At 44.9% G+C, this 19,298-nt stretch overlaps 1 long non-coding RNA gene and 1 pseudogene across 1 annotated transcript in view; both read left to right on the plus strand.

Annotated features, from left to right (window-relative positions):
- The window catches only part of LOC134480063 (uncharacterized), a 34,113-nt gene extending 19,650 nt beyond the window's left edge, over positions 1-14,463 (plus strand). Inside the window, exon 2 of the long non-coding RNA XR_010054196.1 lies at positions 228-14,463. This is a non-coding gene — a long non-coding RNA (uncharacterized LOC134480063). The remainder of the gene's footprint in view (positions 1-227) is intronic.
- Positions 14,464-16,110: 1,647 nt separating this feature from the next.
- On the plus strand, positions 16,111-16,598 carry LOC108351720 (60S ribosomal protein L21 pseudogene; annotated as a pseudogene).
- Positions 16,599-19,298: the final 2,700 nt, after the last annotated feature.

Below are 19,298 nucleotides of genomic sequence, written 5' to 3' on the forward strand. Positions count from 1 at the left end.
GCATTCTTGATGTGGGTGGACCCAAGTTCAAAGACAGAAAATAAATTGGGGTGACTGGAGAACTGTGGTCTAAAGGGAAAAGTCAGAAAGGAGGAGCGGGTAATGAGGCTCTGCCTCCTGCAGAGGAGGGACCTCCAGGATGGGGTTATGGGAATGCCAGCCTGTTGGGGCTTTCCCTCAGATTTGGTGGGCAAGTCATTCCTTCCTCTGCTCCTTTTCCTGGGCAGCTGACTTCTGTCTGCGTCTCTGAGGATACAGGACTGGGGCAGTTGTACCAGCAAGTCCTTGAGGTGGCAAGGGTCTCTTTAATCACGTCACCAACTGAGTTATGTGAGCAGAGCAAAAGCCAGCAGGAACATGGAACCTTCAGGATCCTGTACCTAAGTTCACAGCAAAGCCTCTAGAAATGAAGCAACTTGTCTAAGAAGTGACTCACGGGGAGTTTGTCTCCGCTTCTCCATTCTTGTGTGATGATAAATAAAAATGGCTGAATTTAATTTGAAGGTTCAATCCTTTCAGACAGGAGTCTTTGTGTACACGTGCTCGTGCTCACACCCTTGCTAAGTGTCAAGGGTGTGGCTGGTGTAGCAAGGCTGCCTACAGCACTTAGGCAATGGCAAACATCTGATACGGAAGGCTTCGTTCGGTTCCTGCCTCTCAGGTATGCATTACCAGGGTGTACTGTTTCTCTTGTCTTTACTAATTTTCTGGACGCTCTCAAAAGAAGTCAATTAACCAGAAGTCTCCACCCACCCGGGCTCCAATTTGTCTGTGTGCTCCCTTATTTTGAAGCACTGTGATCTATCACAGAGAGAACTGTGGTGTGTAGATTTGAAATTGGAGGCCTTTGTCCTGTTTTCTTCTCTGTGTGTGCATGTATACGTGTGCGCGTGCATGTGTGTGTGTATGAGTGTGTAAAATGACATCTGACATAGATTACAAGAGACTCAAGGATCCAAGGATTGGGAGCCAGAGCCCTTGTGCATTTATTTGCAGTGAAGCACAGGTTCCATGATGTTGCTTGAGTTGACACTTACGTCTTCAAGTGAGACCTTTTCATTCAGTCATACTGAACCTTTCCTGAGAACAAGGTTATATACTTACATCCTTTTATATTTGGGGGAGAGTATTTTTGATACAAGTTTTATACTATTGCCAAGCCTCAGCCTCCTGAGTACCAGGATTGTTGGTGTGAGTCACAATTCCCAACTTGCTTCTGTGTATTGATCAGTGCCATGGACTGATCAATTAAGGACCATGCCTAGGCAACAAGCACTAGCTATGTGCAGTGTGCAGCATGGAGATGAGAGCTTGTGGAATAGCTACCCTCTACATCTTACAGTCTAATTATAGACACCTGGCTGTGTCTAAACAAACAAACAAACAAACAAACAAACGTTTATAAGGTATAACAAAGTCTAATGGATAACCTTTATAGTGGAAAAAGAAAATGAGATTAATTTCAAATGAGTTAAATGGGCATAAGTGACATGTACTCCTTCTCCTACGATCTCAACAGCAAACCAAGGCACCACTCTTCCAAGTTCACTCTGGAGAACCTATTAGTTTATTGGTCTTCGTTACAAAGCATAGGTGATGGGTTACCTACAGGAGTTCCCAACTTGCTTCTGTGTATTGATCAGTGCCATGGTCAATTAAGGACCATGCCAACTTCTTCCCAACTGTCCACACATGAAAAGACTTTACCCAGCAGGGATGAGGGGTTCTCTGTAGCTGCATAAATGAAGCCCCACAAGCCCCGAGTCTTCCCAGTCCACACATTCCAGACTCTTCCTCCTTGAGGCTATAAGCTATTAAGACAGGGTTGCCTATGCTGGGTGGTGGCTGTACCCTCAGGTGAGGGTCCCCTGAGCTTCTCACCCTCTGTGAGGGGATATAAAGAATCATCGAGACAAACTGGGATGATCCTTTTGAACTCCCCAAGATGGTGGTTTCTTGGCTTGAAGAATAGTCACTCATAACAGGTAGTGAAAATAAAATTAACCATGTCACCTATGGTGGTCTGAATACACTTGGACCATGGGAAGTGGCACTATTGGGAGGTGTGGCCTTGTTGGAGGAAGTACATCACCATGAAGGTGGACTTTGAATTCCTATGCTCAAGCTCCTCCAGTGTGGAAGACTGCCTCCTTCTAGCTGCCTTTGGATCGAGATGTAGAACTCTCACCTCCTTCTCCAGCACCATGTCTGCCTGCATGCTGCCACGCTCCCTGCCGTGGTGAAATAGACTGAACCTCTGAAACTGTAAGCCAGCCCCAACTAATGTACTTCATAAGAGTTGCCCTGGTCATGGTGTCTCTTCACAGCAATGAAACCCTAACTAAGACACCACTCACTGAACTGGAAAGCTTCCTTAGGAGCGATTGTGACTTCCAGATTGTAAGCCTGAAATATCACTAAGACTTGACCACATTTTCCAGACCCTGGAAGGTGCTCTGAAAATCACTTGGTGGACGAAGGGAGACATTTATACAGTGAAACCCTCTTTCTAAAATTTTTAATTGAATCGATCCTCTTGTAGAGGGGGCAGCTTCAGCTCCCAGCACCCACATGATGGCTCACGAACATCTGTAACTCCAGTTTCAGGGGCGTCCTATTCTCCAGTCCTCCAGGCCCCTTCTGATTTCTGAGGGCCCTGCACGCATGTGGCACATATTTATATGTAGGCAAAAGATTCATACACACATAATATAAAATAAAAATATTTTTTTAAAAAATCACTTCAGGGGCTGGAGAGATGGCTCAGCCGTTAAAGGCTAGGCTCACAACCAAATATATAAAAAATCACTTCAGAATAAAGTCATTAGTTAGGATGGCCTTTCATCTTGACACTTTAAACATGTCTTAACTATCTTTACATGCCAATGTCTTGTATCTTGTTATATGATTAGAAATTCGTTACATAATAAAATCTATGCCAAAGGTGGAAATTATTGTTTCCAAAGGTATGAACAAAATATGTCGAGGATTTCAACATACTCCTTCCCAGGACGGCAACTCTCGAGAATGCCTTTCTCTTTTTGTTGTGCATTGTTACAACAGAACATCTGATGTTGGGCAATGAGCAAAGACTTTGTAACCACAGGGTCTCGGCAGCATGGTACCAGCATGGTGAGGGCCTTCTTGGTTGTCACAACATGATAAAGAAAGAGAGGGGTTGGGGATTTAGCTCAGCAGTAGAGTGCTTGCCTAGCGAGCGCAAGGCCCTGGGTTCGGTCCCCAGCTCCAAAAAAAAAGAAAAGAAAAGAAAAAAGAAAAAAAAAGAGAAAAGAAAAAGACTATTTACAGAAAGGGCAAGTGTACAAGGAAGGAAGCCAGAGGGATGTGGGGGAGGTGTCGGTTCTCTTATTACAATCCACACTCAAGATCCAGGAAGAGAGCCAGGATTAACCTTAAAGACTTAGTCACGACTGACAAGTCCTGACCTTTCAAAGGTTCTTTCACCACAATACCACCCTGGGGACCAAGCTTCCAGCACCTAGAGCTTTGGGGGAGACAAACCATAGAAGTGGAAAAATGAGATAAAGTGATTTAATTATCAGCATACATATTACTGCATCTTATTTATTATTCTGTTGCTGTGATGAGACTCCATGACCAAGACAACTCATAGAAGGAAGTATGTAATTTGGAACTTGCTTTACAGCTTTAGGTCAGCCCACAATCATGGTGGGAAGCAGACAAGCATGGGGCTGGGGCAGTAGCTGGGAGCTTTTCATCTTGATCTGCAGATCCACAGACAGTAAGGAGAGAGAGAGAGAGAGAGAGAGAGAGAGAGAGAGAGAGAGAGAGAGAGAGAGAGAACACACCTGGGCTTGGCATGGACTTTTGAAACCTCATAGCTCACCTCCTCCAACAACCACTAACCAGGGGTATAACATATGAGACCGTGGGGTCCATTCTCACCACCATGTACCAAGAATCAGGTAAGTGACAGACACCATGTGACAAAAGCTTCTGGGAGGAAAAAGCACCACAAGTCACAATGACCAATGGTGGCATCGAAGAATGGCTATGGTCATAGGTCACAGGAGTGGGCAGGGAACAGATGGCATGCAGCATGGGTGACAGGTGAACTGGTCTTGGTTCCTTGGCCTCAGATGGGTGCAGAAAGAATAAGTCAAGTAGGGGGCTGGGGATTTAGCTCAGTGGTAGAGCGCTTACCTAGGAAGCGCAAGGCCCTGGGTTTGGTCCCCAGCTCCGAAAAAAAAAAGAACCAAAAAAAAAAAAAAAAAAAAAAGAATAAGTCAAGTAAATTAGCATGCACGACCTTTAAGGGTCACAGGGTCCTTGTAGGTTTCTTTGGCGGACATCATTATGCACAGTCCTGTATCCTTTTGTTAAACCTTTGGCTCTCCGATCAGTGGGTTGAATACTTGGTCAGATAGAGGATTTATTGTTGTAATATTCAACTTCTCTGCATATTGTCTAGTTCAAACATCTAAGTACCAAGACAGAAGGAGAAAAGGGACTGGTGAGATGGCTCAGACGGTAAAAGGGGCTCATTGCCAAGTCTCATGGTCTGAGTTCAATCCCCAGGAACCCATCTAGTAATAGAAGGTCCTGCAGCTGTCTTCTGACTTCCACATGAGTTTATTGGGCTTCCTTACAGAGTACAGGTGAGGGCTTATCTACAGGAGTGCAGATGCTCTCCCACACAAACGATTCTCTCTGTCTTTCAAGTGTGCATATACACACAATAAACAAACAGACAAACAAACAAAGAAAGTAAGTTAAACAGAACAAATAGATATCCCAAATAATTGCAATCAAGTCTGCAAACCAACAACCACACTGTGAAGAGTTCCTCGGGCTTCTTTGCTCTCTCACAGATAAAGAGGCAGCAGAGGATGGAGGGGACATGCTGTCAGCCATGTGGAGGAGCAGAGCTATTTAAGTCTGACAGGAAAGTTGCCATTGATGTCTGTCCAGATCACTTGTGGCTTAGTACTAACTGCCATTTGGCCTCCGTGACCTCGAAGTTGTTGCTTTTCCCTCTTCCTCTCTCTGCTGCTCTCAAGCCTCTGTCCTAGGCTCGTGTGCCTCCCTCCACACACTTCCGGGGCTTGCCCGTGCTCTCCTGTGGTTTGCCATCCCCTCTGTTGCTGATATCCAGTCCTTTATCTTCAGCTCCAGACCCAAGCATCTTCCTGGATGCCTGATGGAGCTCAGGTTTCTCTAGTCTAACAGCCTAACCAAAACCTTCCCCATCCAACAAACTCATTGCTCTGAGTGCACACTTTTAGTCAGAGAACATTATTGCTAGGGGTGTCATTCAGTAGTAGGGAACTTGCCCAGCCTCTGTGGGAGCCTGGGTTTCATGCCCAGTGCTGTGATAATAAAACCGAAAAGCCCATGAAGTTATTCATTCGTGCATTCAAGTTTAAAACTGGGAAGTCAGCCTTGACTTAGCATCTTTCAATATTGTATCTGAATGGGCTGTTCTAATTTAATTTCTGTTGCTGTGATAAAATATCCCAACAATAAGCATCTTACAGGTGAAGGGGCTTGTTTGGCTTACAGTTTTAGTTATAGTTCATTATTTCAGGGGAATCAAAGTAGGAATGTAAAGTGTCACATCCACAATCAAGGGTGGAGAGAGAGAGAGAGAGAGAGAGAGAGAGAGAGAGAGAGAGAGAGAGAACCATCTCTCGTCGAGCTGTAACCTCTCTTACACTGCTCAGGATACTCTTCAGGAACGTCTCCTAGGGACGCCGCCATCCACGATGGACTGGTTCTTCTTATAGTAATCAACACCAAGACAGTCTCTCACAGACATGCCAACAGGCCAACTTGATCTAGATAATTCCTTAGTAGGTGAGGCTCTCTTCCCAGGTGATTCTAGGCTGTGCCAAGTTGACAATCCAAATTAAGCTGCACATAGGCCCTAAAAGTCTGTCAACCACACCTCAGAATCTCCTAAGCCCACCTCTACTTGAGCTCCTGTGAGATAACCTTTAACCAGCATGACTGCAGCCTTTCTTTTCTTTTCTTTTCTTTCTTTTTTTTTTTTTTGGAGCTGGGGACCGAACCCAGGGCCTTGCGCTTGCTAGGCAAGCTCTCTACCACTGAGCTAAATCCCAAACCCCGACTGCAGCCTTTTAATTGGCCTTGGGTCAAGGACTTCTTATTGTTTGTCAACATAAAAATGACTAACACATTTGGAAAATTGAGAATTTGTGTAGCACAAGATACAACCTCAAATCTGGTTCTCATGTTTGTAGGAGAGCCTGGTGTCCTCCCACATCCCATTTTTTTCTTGGATTGTGTCCTAGGGCTCTAACCAGTAGCCTACATTGAGGTAGTCATCAGTATCAATCCACACATTAAACAGTAGTAAAACTGAATTTATTTCTCTTCCATAGAAAAATAATCTCGGAGACTCTGAGGGGAGCCTTGCTTTACTTTGCAGACCACTAGTCCCTTCTATAAATTGTCCCCTAAAAATATGCTAAGTTGAAAAAGCACTTCCATTGCAAGCATGAAGAACAGAGTTTGTTCTCCAGAGCCCATGTCTTAAAAACAAGAGCTAGGTTTCACTTGTGGTGTACTTGTAATTACAGAACAAGAGAGGCAGAGACAGGATAATTCTTAGGGTTCCTTGTCTGCCAGCTTAGCTCTCAAGAAACAAAGCAAAAGGTTCTGGAGGAACCACACACAAGGTTGTCATCTGACCTCCATAACTAAGCTCATACATACATACATACATACATACATACATACATACATACATACACACACACACAGGCATGAACACACACACACACACACACACACACACACACACACAAACACACACAAGCGTTGGAACCTGTGGATGTTAACTAGTTAGGGTGAGGTCATACTTGAGCAGAAAAGCGACTGTTTGAAGACCTATAGAAGTCAGGCAAGGAGGGATCCAGCAGAGGCTGGAGGCAAGCAATGTGTGCATCTGCACATGATGGCTGGGGAGCAGCTCGGGCTCTGAGAGAGCTTGAAGGAGTCTCTTCTGCAGCCTGCAGAGGGAGCGCAGTTTTGTTACCTCTTGAAGTTCGGACCTTTGGTCTCGGAGACAGTTATTGCTTAAGCCAATAGCAGTATCATGGCAGCCATTGCAGGAGGGATCTAGAGAGTGGAGAAGGTTGAGGGAGGCATCAGGATCCCCAACAGTCAAGGTGACCCATGAGCTTGGGGAGGAGAGAGAGTTCAGAAAGGCAAAGGCTCGGACAACAAGGGAGGGAGCTAGAGGATGTGAGTAAAGGCCTTGGAATGTGCCGCAGAGGCTCGGAGCAGACAGAGGAAACACCTGTCCCAGTGGAGGTGCTCCAAGGAGAGCCAAATGCCTCAGGGTAGGACGGGCAGGGCAGCTCTCCAGGTGCCCATTCCTTCTGCTCTTCTGGGCTTGGATTCCCTCCTCTGGCAACTGAGCCTTTCCCAATTCCTCCAGGGCGGTTCCCTCTAGTCATTTTGGTGACACATTTCTGGGCTACCAACTACACATCTCCATTTGTTTGCCCACACCCAGGCCCAGCCCTATGCGCTCTGCCTAAAACTCTACCTCACTAACGCCTCCAACCTAAGGCCCTTTTAATGAAGGTTTGGTTCATTGCTGCAGCTCCCTTAATGGCACAGCGAGCAGCTGTTGAAATGCTGATGTTTTAAAATAGAAAGAAAGGCACAGAGAAGCTTTCAGAGGGGCAATTCCATTTTTTAATTTAAAAAAATTAAAAATGCACACGCAGGGCATTCCTGTTGGACCATATATAGCCCCCTCTCCCCCAATACAAAGCCAAAGAAACAAACTATTAAGGCTAACTTGCTTTTCAATGTATGAATTGTTCATCCAAATTAAATACATGTACAGACTATTACATTATTTTATCTTTGAAGTCTTTACCTTGATTTATTAATTGGTGTGAGGCATGAGTGGGGAGGAGGACAACTTGTGGCCATCAATCTTTTTACCCTTCTATCATGTGGGCCTCGGGGATTGAACTCAGGTACTCAGGCTTAGCCGCAAGCGCCTTTGCCCCTGGAGCCAAATCACTGACCCTCAGAACAAACATTCATCATTCTGTTGGGGATGTCACGGACAGTTTCATACAGCTCATGGCGTGAGCTCACAGATATAATAAGGATAGAGTGAGAAGTGGAGAATAGACTGTGTTCCTGGAGAGGGAGCCCCATTTGGTTCAGGTGAACAGACAGAGCTGAGCTGACAGAGACTTCTGCGATGGCAGTTCATATGGAAGACCAGGCTTGTCTTCAGCTGCTCACCCGACGTTTATTGTGTGGCTGGCTTTATGCTCTTCCCTCCTGCGAAAACCATGAGAGAAAGGAAAACACTTGTAAATGTCATAATGAAAACCATACAGGATTTGTGTGCCAAACATATTTATGTGTCAGTCATTGCATATGACTGGTAGATTGGTGACCCACCTAGGAAGAGGTGACCGTGCGTGACAAAAAAAAAAAAGCCATTAAAAATGTGACTAAATCTGAGACTTTGATATGGAGAGATAATCCTGCTGGGCCGGATCTGATCATACCTCCTTGAAACAAAGAACCTTTATGATTGAGTTCAGAACCAGAGGGAGATATGACTTCAGCTGTTTTTCAGGATGGAAGGGACCATAAGCTAAGGAACGTGAGCTTACTCCCAGACACTGAGAAAAACCCAACACTTTGCCACACCTGAACTCAGCTGTGTGAACAAAACATAATCTCTGTCGTAAAGAATTTATCTATTATCAGGGCTTATTCAGGTGGACATGTTTGTTTGTTCGTTTGGTGTGTGTGTGCTTGTGTGTGGTGTGTCGAGCGCACACTCGTGCCAAGATTCTGAGTCTACATCTGTGCACCACATGCATGCAGGTGCCTGAGGCCAGAAGAGCAGGTCAGATTCCCTGGAGCTAAAATTACAGACAGTCGTGAGTTGTAAGCTACGAGCCCTAGGAAACAAATCTGGGCCCCCTGTAAGAGCGGTAAGTGCTCTTAACCTCTGACCCTCCACTCCAGCCCCTAGGTAGAGATACAGAAAGAATAGAGTAGAGTTGCTAAGGGAGTGTTTACAAAGAGCTATGTACATAAAATTCGCTGGGTGGCATTCTGCTAATATGTTCTATCTTGGAAAAAACTCCACCAGCAACATCGCTCACACTTCTGCAGTCCCCTTTACCTGTAGGATTCCTTAAAGAACTCACCCATTGAGACAGTCCCCATTCTTCCAGAATTGCCTCTGAAAGTTAAGTGTAGCTGGCTTTTGTGTCCACCATGCCACCAACACTGCTTGCTTGTGGTCCAGGTGGGCAATGACCTCTACTCAAAGCTATCCTGGTTGTCAGTCCTCAACCAGCGCACAGCCGCATGACTACAGCTGGCCACACCTCTTTCCCATCATCCTCTTGGTGCTCCTCTTTCACTTCTCTATCTCCTTTGTAGGTTTCTTGTCTTTTCCTTTGCGTCTTTTGTTTACATTGCTTTCACGGGTAACCTCACGATGTCTTGCACCAACCACAAGCTGAGGACCTCCAAATGTTGACACTTCACCTCAGACCTCATCTATGGCCTCTAGATGAGTAGATCTAGCCTGCCACATGGACATGCCATTAACCTGCTGCTAAACATGGGAAATAGGGATGTCCAGTCATCCCAGGTCCTCTCTACCACCTGCTCCACCCATAATTGTCTCCATCCTCCTAGCCTGAGTAGATTTATAACTAATTTTATTAGATTTATAACTGACTCTTATATATCCTATCAGCCATTAGAAACTTTGACTGGCTTGTGTATCCAGAATCCAATCACTTCTACTGTTGTAATCCCAGTTGTCTTAAGTTTCTTTTGCTGTGGTAAAGACCGTAATCAAAAGCATCTAGGGAAGGAGCAGGTTTATTTCAGCTTATACTTCCAAGTCACAGTCATCATCATGAAGGAAGTCAGGACAAGATCCTGGAATCAGGAACTAAGGCAGAGACTATGGGGGAGTGCTGTTTACTCGTGGCTTGCTCAGTCTGCTTTTTGAAAAAAAAAATTATGTGCATTGACGTGTTGTCTGCATGTATGTGTGACTGAGGGTGCCAGATCCTACGGAACTGGAATTACAGATGGTTTTGAGCCACAATGTGGGTGTTGGGAATTGAACTCAGGTCCTCTGGAGGAGGAGTCAGTGCTCTTAACCTTGGAATCATCTCTCTATCTCTTGAACCCTCAACCTGCTGCCTTTTCCTCCTTAATCCAACTCAGGACCAAATGCTCAGAGATGTCATCGTGCTAAGTAGGCTGGGCCCTCTCGCATCAACTGTCAACCAAGAAAATGCCCACAAGCCAATCTGGTAGAGAATTTCCTCAGTTGAGGTTTCTTCTTCCACAATGAGTGTAGCTTGTGTCAAGTTGACATAAAACAAGCCAGCATATTAATCTAGTCACCATCGCCCCTGACAAAGTCCTGGTGCCTCCTGCCAGGTAAAGTCCCAAGCCCATACCACATCCTACCAGGCAGGTTCTGCACGCTTTACACACTTGCCTACGTGTTACCTCTCAGGCTGCCTCCTCCGTGCTCATTCTGCTCCAGTTGCACCAGCACGGGCTATTGCTTGTGTTCTACTTGAGTGTTGGGGTATCATGGCGGAAGAAGGCATGTCAGTGCTTCAGGTGTGATGTTGGTGCCTCTGATGTGGCCCAGATGGGGAATGCAGAGTAGGCCAGAGTGGGAGGCAATAAAGAGGGGACATTGTGAAGAGCATGAGAAGGGCCCGGGAAAGTCCTTTGGTGGATTTCCAGTATTCCAAACAGCTTTTGGCTCAGAGTAAGCGTTCAGTGAATGTTTAGTGAGCTTACAGATAAAGTTTTGGTCATAAATTCTCACATGGCCTAATTCTCTCTATTTTAAAGAATGCTATTTGTCATGTCACCTTTAAAAGTTTTGTATATTTACTTAGAATCTTGATTTGGAGACACCATTGACTGGGTTTTTAATTTAAGTGACAGAAGTCTATAGGTTTTGGTTGGTGAGAAAGCTCAGCAGGTAAGGGAGCTTGCATGAAAGCCTGGGGATCCACGTTCAATCCCTGAGGTCCACAGAGTGGAAGGAAAGAACCAGCTCTCTTTGCTCTGACTTCCACATGTATGGTATGGTGTGGTACAGCCTCCCTCCACCACATACATACATACATACATACATACATACATACATACATACATACAAAATCATAATATTGATGTGACGCCAGGGTCGCTGACATTAAGAAGTAGATGGACTAGAGGACAGATCTAAAAGGAAACCCAGCTCTACCTAAAAGGTTTGTTTTAAGCCTAGAATCTAAGCCTTACCTGTTCCAACATGATCGTGAGGGAAACAGGGAGGACACATTCTGAAGGTTCACCTCACAGTCACCCGTGCCTCTGTGAATGCTCCTCTCTGGTAAGCATTACTGCTCCTAAACCAGGAGCTAGAAGGTCAATGAATCCTTTATTTAGATGGAATTAAGCTAAGTCTCTTTGAGTGAACTGTTTTCATACAGAGACCTCGGCGGCTTACATGGTTGGATAAATTGACAGCAAGCAATGTCTCAGTCTCCTAATCTGGGAAGCCGTGTCAGCTATTGTTCAAGGACATGGGTCTGAAGTCACACACGCAGACACACATGTATGCATGCACACACATTACATGTTTCACACAGGAAACGATCACTCTGAAAAATCTCTATACAGAAACTTTGCATGCACATGCATACATGCACTCATACACACACACACACTCTATGGTGAACATTTGCTCAGTAGTTGTCTTGCTCAGAGTCCTTTCAGTACTTCGTACAAAGGAAAGACCAGGACTGGAATAACTGCCTATCACGCCTATTCCTCACTCCGATATCAGCAGTACATTCAGATCTTTATAATGTATATTTGGGTCTCCTATTTGGTTGTATTAACTTGGTCCATAGGAGGTTTGGTGCATGATGCGTACTTGGGGGTTCCCCGTTTTGTCTCATTAGCTTGGTCCACGGTGTGTGATGGGGGTTCTATAATCCCAAGTGCATCCTCTTCTCCTCACTTGATAGCCCAGAAAACATTTGTGGTCTCCGGTCTCATCCTACGCTCTTTCAGTGCTGAGCTGCAGTTATCTCACAGAGAAGTTTCCAAGAATTTGGCTGAACCGGTTGGGGTCACACGATAGCTTGAACTCCAGGACGGAAGTATTTACACCCTGGAAATTGGCTGAGATGAGTCAGGTCTCTTCCCACCCAGTTGCAAAAAGCCAGTTGTTAACTACACCTCTGGTGGAGTCTTTCTTCCAACAGGATTGATGATGTCAGAGCTTCCTTTTTTTTTTTTTTCCCAACAGGGGCTGACTTTCTGTCTGAATACAGCTTTCCATGGCATATGATGTATATATGTACACTGTTTCATTTGCATCTTGGTTTTCCAGTTTTATATGTGTACAAAGTATTTACAGACACGAACACAGCTTCCGGTTGTGGCTTGACGCCCATTTACACTCCCCGGACAGAAGAGCATGGCCTGATTCGTAATTGCTAGCTCTCCGTCCTTCTCCTGGACAGCTCTAATGTTGATATAACTTAGCAGTGTAAGTTTCAGGTCCATCATTTAATAAAACTGGGTTATTATTATAGAATGCATTACCCACTTAGTTGCTGGGAGTATTCAAGTAATGCTTATAAAGAATTTAGCACAGTGCTTGACACTAGGTGTTACTTTAATAAGTGTTACTCATAGTGCTTGTAATGTGAGGGGCACAGAAGGGTGGAATATAGTGTGTTGTTCACAAGTCTTTTGATCAGTCTCCATCTAGCTTTTGAACATAAATAAACTGTGCTCCTGGTGGCTCAACTGTTGGGAGTCGGGTATATGCTGCCCTTGGAAATTCATCAGCTGATAAATTATCTCCACTTTAGGGAGAACACTAGTTATTTCTGAGAGCAGGTACACCTGTTGGTGCTCAGGGGCTCTAAGTGTGAAATGTCCTAGCCTCCACATCAGACCTCGCCATTTCTTTTCAAACTTGCCTAAGCACTGATGATTGTGGCTCTTGGGAGACACTTCCTTCTATGTGCCAGCCCATTCACATGGTTCCTGAAACTTTCCCCTTTATATTATCCCTATTCCATGCTGCATAAAAGTAATAGCTCCTACCTCCGAAAGGAGAGCTTCCCACAGACAAGCCACCACTCTCTAGATACACCCACATTTTCCTGCTCCCTCCACACCACAGTCTCTACCTTACCATCTTCCATTCTCCATAAAGTCTACTCTAACCAACCTTCCCTCCCCTCAACTCCTGGGAGCTGCTTTACCAAGGTCATTGGTAACACCTATAGTGTAGAACCAATCGGCTACACTAGATCTCCGTCTTTCACAGGTCTTTGAAAACCCACCCTCTCCTGGCTGCTGTCTCATTATACTCTCTGGTCTGCTGCCCCTCTCTAGCCGTTCCCACCAGGCTCTTCTGCTGGTACCTTGTCTCTGTTCGATTTCTGAACATTGCAGTACCTATGTCATAGGCCTGTGAATCTTAAATCTATGTCTCCAAGACCACCTTACTAATGAGGTTCAGACTTATACTTGAACTCCCTTTTTGTAGCCTCCCTCAGCTGCTCTGTGATCAGCCCAAACTAGTATGGCTGAAGAGACTGTTTAAGCTTCCCTTCAAAACGTCATCATTCCCACCCACTTAGAGTCACTATCCACCTACTTGCTTAATGGCTCCTGTTGAGTCTCTATCAGTGTCTTACACATCAGCTGTGACCAGCCCATAATGGCTATAGGAATGGAGGGATGCCCAACAAAGACATTTCTTAGAGCCGAGATTGCCTCTTAACAATGCTCCCTGCCCTATGTCATGCATGGCCACTCCTGCATAGCATTTATTTCAGAATGCTGCACGGACAATTGCTGAGGACCTGCTGTCTTTGACTTGTGATGCAACAGCTGTCATGCACAGTTTTGTTCATTAGGAATCTAAAGTCACCTTTCAAACTTAAGAGCCACCATCCCTGGTTGTCTAACGTGGACCATGCTCGCCCTTCCTGTGCTCCATTCTCTCCTTAAGGAAAGAAAAAAACACTATGGTAATGAAATGTGTTACCTGTCTTGTCAACTTCTTTTGGGAGAAAATCTGACTTAGGGGAGAAGGGGAGGCAGAAGGGTGGACTGGCGCTCCAAAGTTATAAGTAGATAGAAGAAATAACTTCTGGAATCCTGTCCCATATCAATGATGTATCATGTGGTGGGTTTTTGTTCTTGGTTTTATTGTTTTGGTTTGGTTTTTGTGGGTTTGTGTTATATAAACATTTTTATATAAATCAATGGTAGGTGTTTGAAGAGAGAGATGAACATTGCATATATAGAAACATATCACAGCTCTCCTTGAGTATGTACTGTGTTCATATATTAGTCAACAGTTGCAAAACCGAACTGGGATTTAAATAAAACCATTGAAAACAGGTAGTGTTCAGCTGCTTATTGGAGATCCTGACTTGGACTGGTGTGGAACTGGATGGGAGCTTTCTGGTTGAAAGGGTTATGTGGCAGCGTGAACAACCGTCACTGTTGTCAGATGTTGTCAGATGACGTCCACATTTGGGAATTTCCCAAGATACCACTAGTTAGGGTTTGATTTGCTGCTAAGAGCCCAGTCACCTGAGGGGCTTGGATTCATTTGCATTTTTTACTTGACACGTGTCACTGAAGAGTCACGAGCCAAAAGGCTGACAGGTCTTAGGCATCTCTTGCTCTCTCGGGACTCCATCTCAGAAGTGGGAGAAGGTTCACCTTTTAGTTAGCTTTAGAATGCTATGCCTTGATCTTGGGTAAATGCATGGCTCCACCCTTCTGGAGTTCAAAGGAATGGTTCTTAATTGCTGTTTAGTCCTAGGGTGGTTTTTGAAGTTTATGGAGCGTAATAGACACATACTTCTTCCCAGCCTGATGAAATTAAAATGTCACTTGTTTGAAGTCCAGAGCATGTTGGTGTCTTAGTTTATTGGTTATTATCATATATATTCACTTGTGGTAACAACATTTATTAAAGCAGAGATAGGAAAAAAGTTAAATAAGTTCATTATGTTTGAATATTCGTTGATTTTTTTACTATATAAACAAAGATGATAAAATTTTAATCATGATCAAGCCATGAAAGCACTCCAGCAGGCAGAAGTCTCAGAATAAGAGCTTTAAGAAACAGTTCTAATGTCCTAGATGCAGGACTGACTTGTCCCTTGATTTTAAATTACTTCTATCCTAAACATGGCAATAAAATATGACTTAGCAACTGGATATAAAATTATATCTTAAGTTTCAATGAAATATTATGCATTACTGTAGACAATTTTCTAGAAAGAGGTACACAGAAGAAGAAATCACTAGCCATTCTTTTCCAGGGGACAAAAGTCTTAGTCTTCATAATCAAACTAAAAAAATTTCTCTTGGTGAATGATGTATCATGCAAAAAAAATTAAGATTAATTTTTGTGTGAACTGGTGTCTTCTCCAATAACTCTCATTTTATTCTTGGACCAGGAACTCAGCCACACTGGCTGACCAGCTGGACCCAGCAATCCTCCTGTCCCTGCATCCCCAGTGCTGGGACTCCAAGGGTGATCCACTGTCAGCTTTTTACATGCTGGGTTTTGTTTTAGGGCCCCATGCTTGTCCAGCAAGCCTTTATCAATTCCTCCAGCTTCCCTGCCCCCAACATTAATCTTTTACCAGGTACATTTTATCTAGATTTATACTTTACATAAAGTCAAGATTTACATAAAATTGTATTCATTTGTTAGCATATTTGATGAAAAAATTCAAAATAGCCCATTAAAACGTTTGAAGTGTCTCCTACCATCTCATATAAAGCATTCTGTCATGAATAAAAAAATAATACACTATCTTACAAATGTGTACATGTGACTTTATTTGTGCATTTCTGTGCAACAGAACTTAATATAGTCAATAATAATTTTCAATTTAAGTGACTAGAAAATGGTAAGGTCACTGTTGACCCCCAGGAAGCTTAATTAGGTTGCTTTTTATGTGCATTAGAAAGTGAGATGGACTCCTTTCCGCCAGGGCAGCCATCTTCCAGTAACTAGCCAAAATGACGAACACAAAAGGAAAGAGGAGAGGTACTCAGTATATGTCCTCTAGACCTTTTAGGAAACATGGAGTCATTCCTTTGGCCACATACATGTGAATCGCCAAGAAGGGTGATATTGTAGACATCAAGGGAATGGGCACTGTTCAAAAAGGAATGCCCCATAAGTGTTACCACAGCAAAACCAGAAGAGTCTACAATATCACCCAGCATGCCATGGGCATCATTGTAAAGAAGCAAGTTAAAGGAAAGACTCTGGCTAAGAGGATCAATGTGCGGACTGAGCACATCAAGCACTCGAAGAGCAGAGACAGCTTCCTGAAGCGGGTGAAGGAGAACGATCAGAAGAAAAAGGAAGCCAAAGAGAAGGGCACCTGGGTTCAGCTGAAGCGCCAGCCTGCGCCACCCAGAGAAGCCCACTTTGTGAGGACTAACGGGAAGGAGCCCGAGCTGCTGGAGCCCAGTCCATACGGACTCATGGCCTAATGTACACAAAGGAAATAAAGGAGCTGGACTGCAAAGTGAAAAGAAAAAAAAAAAAAGAAAGTGAGATGGAGCTTGATTTTCTGTTGTTGTTTTTAATAGTGCCTTGCTCTGTAGCCTAGGCCAGCCTTGAACTTATGATCTTTGCTTCATCCTCCTGTGTGCAGACTTATACCACCACACCCATCTTAGTTTAGCATATTCCTTGTCTTCACACTTATTTGTGTGTGTGCGTGCGCGTGCGTGCGCGTTTGTGTTGTGTGTATATGTGTGCATATGGGTGTATTTCTGCCACAGTATTTTTGTGGAGGTCAGAGGACAACTTGCAATAGTGCACTCTCTCCTTCCACCCACATAAGAAAGGGTCAGGCACAGTTTGCCAGGCTTGGCTGCGACCCCTTCACTGACTGAGCCATCCACCAGACATGGCTTGACTTGCTCTTCCTATGAAGTTCTTTGTCGGAACCCAGCAGCATGTGATGTGGAGCTGGCTACCTTATGCACTGGTAGTTTAATCAGCCAATGAAAACTATCGGGGTGGGGTGCGGGGAGACTGAGTACATTTACCGCTTTACATCTTCAGAGGTAGACTGCCATCTTTTCGATTCAAATTCCAAAACCTTTCCTGGTATCTCACAGAGCTCCCCACAGGGCTTATCTTGGCAACCCAGTTAAGATAAAACTCCAGGGTCCAGAAATCTTTCAGCCAGATCCCTGAGCTGAATTCCTGGCAGTTCCCTTCACTCTGGGTTAAATCAGCTTGCTTTGAAAGGGTGATCAGGAGCTTCAGTCTTGAGCCTGGCCTCATGGACCCATCGGTCATCTCATTAAAGGGAAGGCCACCGAATTCCTGGAGAATTCCTGGAGCTCTGTGTGCACGAGCTTGACAACCAAGTTTAACTTTCACAACAGAAACCAGTTGGATTGTCTTCCTGAATCCGGTGAAACAAACAACCTTAAGTATCTGCTGCTTTCAGGTATGAGGCCAGCAACAGCGATGGGGTGGGGTGGGGGGATCTGGCTTCCATCTGGACCGTGACACCCCACTCCACCCCTCTGCTGCTTCTTAGCTCAGTCTTTCCATAATGAAACTAATGGCGTGCTGTGTGTCATGGATCAACGGCAGCCTGTAAACGTCAAGGAAGACAGAAAGCAGCCCTTTCTGAGAGATAACTGGTAAACAGGAGCCATTGCTAAGCTAAACAGGAAGAAACCTTTGCAGGGGGAGAAGAGAGAAGCTGTTTCCGCAGCTAAGAGAGATGTCTCAGTGGGCAAAGTGCTTGCCTTTCACTCACAAGGACCTGAGTACAATTCCTAGAACCTATGTTTTTGTTTTATTAAAAAAAGCCATGCAGGCTGAACACTTCTCCAATTCCAGCATCAGGGAGGCAGAGGCAGGCAGATCTCTGGGACTCGCTGGTCAGCCTACTTGGTGAATTTCAGGCTCAAGACAGTGGCTGACCGCTGCAGTCTGGCCTCCATGTGCACACACATCTGCGTTTATTACACCTGCCCACTCACTGATTTGTTCGTGTGTGGATATTTTCTAAAAGGTTGTTTCTGTTAGAGGGCATTGATAGGCCTAGGAGGTTTAGTGCAAACAAACGTATGCAAGCGCTGAAGGTTTTATGGCGCAGAAACCAGCTCCTATTCCCCCATTCCAGTTTTGCCGGATGGAGTCATCAGACTCAGCTGATTTTACAATTAGGGCCAAAGATGAGCTGTTTATTTTTTAAAGCTCACTCACACAACACGTTTTAGTTTTCAGTATGGCAAGGGAGGAGGGTGTGAGAACTGCCTTGGGGCTCTCATTGTGGGGCTGAGTTCTGGATCGAGGTTTCCTTCCTCATGACCCTGTGGCTGGAGGGTTCGCCAGCTATCTGCCTTGGCATCAGAACTAGGAGAGGAAAATTGATGTCCTGGCCTCTCCGTGGGACTGCTAACTGCCTCCATTAGCCAGGATCACTGAGAAGCCACCAGGCATGCGATTCTGGGGCTTGCTTAGGAGGCAATGGTCCTGTTTGGAGAGGGATCATTTAGGATTTGACGGTTAGGTTCACTGTGTTTCTTCTTTGTGCTCCTCCTCCTGAGAAGCCGTCTTTGTCATCAGATGCCATCTGAGCCTCTTTCACCTAGGGTCTCTTCCCTGTTTCTGCAGGTCCCTGGGTACCCTGGCCTACCTGGTTCTGTTTCTCACTCTTGCCCTCTCAATGGGTGGGGTCTGCAACCTTGAGGTCTTCTCTCTCTGTATCTTCTGTTTCCCCTCTCTGACCATGGGTCACATCTACAGCCCTGCTATACGGTTTAGGAAGTAGACACCGATCAAGCTATGTAGGATGGCTCTCTGTGCCTTTATCTTATGTTTCTTGACAGGAGGTCAGAGAAACAGAACACTAAGGCAGTGTGAGCCCACTGTAGTGCTGAGACATCTTTGTTAGCTTGTTATTTATGTATACACACACACACACACACACACACACACGCTCCTACACACTCTCCCACCAACCCCCAGCGTGTGTATTGTAGCATATTGTTGTTGTTTCTCAAGACACGTGTGTGTGTGTGTGTGTGTGTGTGTGTGTGTGTGTGTGTGTAGCTAGAATTCCTAGAACTCACTCTGTAGTCCAGGCTGGCTTCGGACTCAAAAATCTGCCTGCTTCTGCCTCCTGAGTGCTGGGATTAAAGGCATGAGCCACCATTTCTTGGCT

This window comes from Rattus norvegicus, chromosome 8 (assembly GCF_036323735.1).
Source record: "Rattus norvegicus strain BN/NHsdMcwi chromosome 8, GRCr8, whole genome shotgun sequence".
NCBI lineage: Eukaryota > Metazoa > Chordata > Mammalia > Rodentia > Muridae > Rattus > Rattus norvegicus.